This window comes from Callorhinus ursinus, unplaced genomic scaffold, assembly GCF_003265705.2.
Source record: "Callorhinus ursinus isolate GAN/ISIS: 27379988/994484 unplaced genomic scaffold, GSC_fseal_2.0 scaffold5, whole genome shotgun sequence".
In the NCBI taxonomy this organism is placed as follows: domain Eukaryota; kingdom Metazoa; phylum Chordata; class Mammalia; order Carnivora; family Otariidae; genus Callorhinus; species Callorhinus ursinus.
The window spans coordinates 4,271,773-4,278,232 of NW_027397067.1; the positions used below are offsets into that span (position 1 = coordinate 4,271,773).

Below are 6,460 nucleotides of genomic sequence, written 5' to 3' on the forward strand. Positions count from 1 at the left end.
CAGATCCTAGAGCCTTTTGCTGTAGAGTAACCAGTCAAGGAAAGTTTATTTGCAAGTAAAAACATATAAGGACTTAAGTAAAATTTGGAAGTGAAGGAAGGTTGTCTTCAGAAGCTGAAACAGTGGAAAAGTTGTTGGACTTGTTTTAATGTTGTGGACACTGACAGAATCAATGGCTATTTCTCAATCATGGCAAATATGGTGCAATCCTTGATTTACCAAATAATGTCTACAGATTTAACAAAATTTGTAAAGCTTAATATATATCCATGTTTTTATATATCCATGTTTTTTTGTGAGTTCCTCTGTGAGTGATTCTATGTCCTGAATGAGTGTATCAAATTAATCTCCCTGAAAGAGGATATAATGAGTGTGATGTCGTTCCTGTGCTCTTGGACAAAGTTGAGTGAAGTTAAGCTCTTGCTTGCAAAGATTGCATGGTGTCAAGGCTTTGAGGTACCCCATGGGCACACAAAGTTGAAAGAAAACTTCAGCTGAGGGGCTGTTGAAAGAACACTGAGCAGAACATATTAGCCAAATCTATAACAGAAATTTTATTGGTTGCTGATTAGATAGAGTCAGTAATTTCAATGATATTGTATATGAGGGCTTCAGTGTGAGCCACAGCATTATTGCAATAGTCTACTATGAAGAGCTACTTTTTCTTTCTAAGTTTAAGAACAGGCCAAATTGGACTGAGTGAAGAAGCAGTGAAGATAATTAACTTAAAAAAAAAAGTCTTGAATAGTGGGGTTTTAATGCTTGAAATCTATTTTAATTTACACTAGGCCATAACATATTAACTGGGGGAAGATCTCTGAGGTCCTATTTTATCAAGACGACTTGAAAATTCCAAAGACCAATTTAATTTTAACTTACTACTCATTGCATAACAATAATGCCTACTCTGAGGAGTTTCAGTGTACTGGGTTCTACAGTAGTGCAGAATTTAGGCACGATAATAGTTCTGATGGTCAAGCAGAGGCACATCTATTTGTACTCTGCTTTATATTTTGTAAGTCTTTTAAGAGTATAAGAAGTACCTTGCTTAATATTTAGAATCCCCAGGTATATCTCTAATTTGACCCTCAGACTGTGAAGATTAAAACCATGAAGATTTGCCAGTGGGTACATTTTGACAGATATTAAGGTTAATTCAGATCCAAAGTTGTTGAGTGCTCGCTTTGGCAGCACATACTAAAATCCGATAGATACAGAGATTAGCATGTCCCCTGTGCAAGGATGAAAGCAAATTTGTGAAGCATTCCATATTTAAAAAAAAAAAAAAAACAACAACACAAAGTTGTTGAGACACAAAAGTCAATCAGTAGCCTTTTATTTTTTGTTACATAAATCATTTTAGTAAATTTTATCTTTTGTTATGTAAAATAATTTAGTAAATTTTGGATTGGGTAAATTGTGGACCTCTGTTTCAGTTTTCTATACCCAGGTTTCTATTGTTATTTTATCCTTCTTTTCTGTTTTTAAATTGTTGTTGTTGTTGGATATATTTCAGACAAATTTCTCTCTCCCTTGCTCATATGCAGGAACTTGTTCCTCCAGAGAGCCTCAAATTACCATCTCCAGGGTTTGTAGCCTCCACATGGTCACGGGATTGAAGTTTTGAATTAACTACTTCAGTGTGCCATGGGGGTGGCATGAGTGCTTTTCTCTATAATCTTGAGGATCAAGATCTTTGTTGTAACAGAAGCTTAGACAGCAGCAGCTGAAGAAGTATATTTATGACTCCTAGTGAGCCCTGTGCTCTTAGATGTATAGACTTCAGCATTCCAGAAAATGACTGCATTTTTTTCTTTCTCTTTTTTAAAATTCATTAGTGGCGCTGTTTCATGAGTGACCAACTGATGTGCCCATATCTTGCATAGAGTACCAGCCTTTGAGCACTTTACAGAACAGAGGTCAAAATGTGGCTGAGACACACAATGAATTGGTAAGAGGTGAGACTCTTTCCCCTAAACCTATTGTCAACCAGTTTTATTCTAAATGCACAGACATTTCCATGTTGAGATGCATAACCCAGGGCCACTAGAGAGGGCCCCAAACATGTATGACTCTCCTTCCAAAACCAAATGTTGAAAATTCTGACTTAGGTCAGATAAATATATAATAAAGTTTCTATAAAACTCAATAAATATAGCTCAGTGCAGCAAAACTCAAGCACAAGTTTGCCAGAAAGAAGGACCCATGCCACATACAATGCTTAGTGGCTTCTAATCGGCTAGTGGAAAGATTTATTACTTACATATGGAGCTATTTGGGAAGAGTCTCCTAAGCAGATTTCAAAAATTTCTTGTGAGAGGAAGGAAAGGAGGCTGACTCGGAATTTTCATTGTGTTTAGGGTGTGTGTCAGGGTGGGAGGGTCCTACACATGGTCAGGAGCTTGCGTGGTTTAATCTCCCAAGATGACAAATGAGAAAGCATCCAGGCTTTCTTATCAGGTTTCCCAGAAGGGAAGAGGGAAGTGTTTAAAGCCTGATAGATCAAGCAGGCAAAAAAATCACTAAGGTATAGTTGATTTAAGAATATTATCAATCAAATTGATCTAATTGACATGGGTAGAATATTTCCCCCGACAATAGAATACACATTCTTTTCATACTCACATGTAACATCCACATTCTTGGCTCCCAAAAAACCCTAACAAATCACAAAAACTGCAAATCATACGAGGTATGACTTCACATAGTAATGCAATTAAATAAACTAGAAATCAGTGAAAAAGACAGCTAGTAAACATAATTCTAAATAATATATGCATCAAGAGGAAGTTTGAGGGGAAATTTAAAAATATACCCAAATGAAAGTGGAAAAAACAGCTTATCAAAATTTGTGGGATGCAGCAAAAATAGTACTCAGAGAGAAATTTATAGCGATAAGAGCATGTATAAGAAAAAAAGAAAGATCTAAAATCAGTAACTTGGGCTTCCACCTTAGGAAACTAGAGAAAGAAGAAGATTTTAAGTATAAAACAGTAGAAGGAAATATAATAATAATAAAAAAAATCCCAAAAACAAATAAATTGAAAACAGGGAAACAAAAGCAACAAAACTAAAGGCTTCTTCTTTGGAAAGATCAATAAAATTGGTAAGTACTTAGGCTGTCCAAGGGGGGGCGGGGAGACATATTACCAATGTTAGAAAGAAGGTTCATCACTATGGCCTCATAGACAATAAAAGAAAAATAATAATATGAATGTCTATTCCCACAAATTTGATAACTTAGATGAACTTTATTAATCCCTATAAGACAAAACTATGAAAATTTACACAAAAATCAATAATTTGAATAGGCCTATATCAATTATATAGTAACTAGATCAATATTAATGATCTCCCCAAAAGAAAGCAACACAGCCTAAGTTTCACTGGTGAATTTTACCAAGTATTTAAAGAAGAAATAATGCCAAATTCTATGTGATCCTTCCCGAGGAGTGGGGGGAAGCAGAGCGTTACTTTCTAATGTATTTTATGAGGCATGCATTACTCTATTACCAAAACCGTAGAAAGCCATTACAATAAGAAGAATAACAGACCAATACCTGTTATGAACATAGGTGCAAAAATTCTACACAAAATATTATCAAATTGAATTCAACAATATGTAAAAAGACTTATACAATGTATACAGTGTCAACAAAGAATAAACAAGTGGATTTATTTAAGATATTTAAGGCTGGCTCAACATCCAAAACCTAACCAATAGGATAAACTATGTCAAAACTAAAAGAAGAAAACTATTGGATTATATTGATTGGCAAAGAAAAGGAAAAAGAGAAAAAAAAAAAAAAAAACCTCCCAAATTCAGGATCTGGACTCCCTGCATGGCAACATGAGATATTCTGCAGACATGCTCCCAGTGATACTGTTGAGAAGTATTTGCTTTTAAAGATTTTATTTATTTATTTGACAGAGACACAGTGAGAGAGGGAACACAAGCAGGGGGAGTAGGAGAGGGAAGCAGGCTTCCTGTGGAGCAGGGAGCCCGATGTGGGCTGGATCCCAGGACCCTGGGATCATGACCTGAGCCAAAGGCAGACTCTTAATGACTGAACCACCAAGGTGCCCCGAGAAGTATTTTAGAAAACAACCACTTAGAATCTGTAGAAGTGGTTCTAAGATCATACAACAAATGAAGAGACATTTATTCAAGAAAATTTCCTAAAGCTCAGTAGAAGAAGGGAGAGTCTATGGCATCTAAATCATGATATGATCCCTGACAACTTCCAGCCCAACATGACAGAAAGTCCACTGCAGATGAACATAGCTGAGAACACAGGGCTCCTTCTTCCCTGATCTCTAGGTCAGAAGGCTACAATATCTTCCCAGGAGGCACATGACAACAGCAATTCTCATTCTGCCCCCATAATTTGTTGCAGAGGTTAAATTCCAGGTGAGTGGAGCTGAGAGGTAAGGGCTCCCTTTTCTGCCTACCTCCTACTCATTGGATGCAGGCTCCACTTTGGGTGTAGCATATTGAGAAAGGCCCCGATAACCCTAGCACAAGTTAATTTGTAAAGGTTTGCAGATCCCCAAGCACACTCTGCTGAGTACCTAGCTCAACAGCATGGTTTTCAATCAGAGAGAAACCTGCCACTGTCCCCACTGCCAGTTCTAGAGCCGTGGCTCAAAGATTTTGCCCAGGCGGAGGCAGGCCAGAGATTCTGCCAAAAGAACCAATTTCATTTGCAACAGAATATTTGTAAGTTCAAGCTTAAGATGATTTCAAACATTATTAGAGATTGTAGTGAAAAGCAATTTAGGAAGAAACTAGTAGATAACTAGAGATATAAGGTAACCCCAAAACGAGCTAGTTTACCACAGAGAATCAAAGAAAAAGAAGTGGAAGGAGAGCCCTCCTGAGGTCAGAACAAATCTTAAACACTGGCCTCAAAAAGTGAACCCAGTTTAGTTCATTCGTTTTGTGAAACAAAATATCCCGGGGCATTACTGAAAATAACAGAGTAATAATCCTGCAGAATGAATGGAGCTTAATAGTTGGGTGTGTTGAGGAAAATAGGCAAAGAAAACCCTACAAATAACACTATCATCTCAAGTTAACTGTGCATTCCCAAAGCTGCACCTTCCAAGTAACAACATCAGAGACTTCACACAGCAAGGAAGAATCAGACTTACTTACTATTTATTGATTTATTTATTTGTTTATTTATTTTTAATATTAAATGTGCTTTTTAATTTTTTAAGATGTTATTTGTTTATTTGAGAGAGAGAAAGAAAGCATGTGAAACAGAGAGAGAGCATGAGCAGGGAGAGGGAGGGGAGGAAGGGAGAGAGACAAGCAAACTCCCCGCTGAGCAGGGAGCCTGACATGGGACTCTATCCCAGGACCCTGGGATTATGACCTCAGCTGAAGGCAACCACTTAACCGACTGAGCCACCCAGGCATCCCGAATCAGACTTTATTAAAGCAAGCAATCAAGTGACTGAACAAGTAAACAATGAACAATAACAAGCCTTGGGTGGGGGGGAGTGGAGAACAGTACTCAGAATTGCTACAATATATTATCTAAAAAGTCCAATCCCTTACAAAATATTATGAGACATGAATAAAAATGGGGAAGTATAACACATACATGAGGGGAAAAGAAGGCAACAGAAACTGCCCATGAGATCTACTAGAAATAGACAAACACTTCAGAGTAGCCATTATAAATATGTTCAAAGAACTAAAAGAAAGCATGCCTAAAAAAGAAAGGAAAGTGTGAGGATAATGGCTCAGCAAATAGAGAATATCAATAGAGAGATAGAAACATATAGACATGCATATCTCCAAATGGAAAATCTACACTAACTGAAATTAAAATTCACTAAGGGACTCAATAGTAGATTTAAACTGGAAAAACTAAACATTAGCAAACTTGAAGATAGATTGACAGAAATTATGAAATCTGAATAGAGATTAAAAAAGAAGGGATAAAAATAAGCAACCTCAGCAAAATGTGGGGCCCCATGAATCATACCAACATAGCAACATACATGAATGGGAGTGCCAGAAAAGAGGCAAGAGAAAGGAGCTAAGGAAACACTCCAAGAAATAATGGTTAAAAAGTTCCCAGATTTGACGAAAAACTTTAATCTACACATCGAAGAAGCTTGAAAACCTCCAAGTAGGAGAAAGACAAAAAGATCCCAAACTTGTATCATAATAAAAATAATGAAATCCAATGACACGGAGAATATCTTAAAAGCAGCAAAAGGAAAAATAAGTCATCACTTAGAATGAAGCTTCAAAAACACTAAGAGTTTATGGTTTATCATAAATAACGGATGGAGACAACAGTGGGATAACATATTCAAAGTACTCAAAGGAAAAAAAGGAAAAGAAAAAAACAAAACAAAACCTGGAGCCAAGAAGTCTGTATGTCTTTTAGGACTTCCATAACAATTTACAGCAGACTGAGTGGCTTAAACAACAGAGATT

The 6,460-nt window shown here is 36.7% G+C and overlaps 1 pseudogene; it reads left to right on the forward strand.

The window, feature by feature from the left end:
* The first annotated feature begins 1,177 nt into the window (after positions 1–1,177).
* On the forward strand, positions 1,178–1,276 carry LOC112823731 (U6 spliceosomal RNA; annotated as a pseudogene).
* Positions 1,277–6,460: the final 5,184 nt, after the last annotated feature.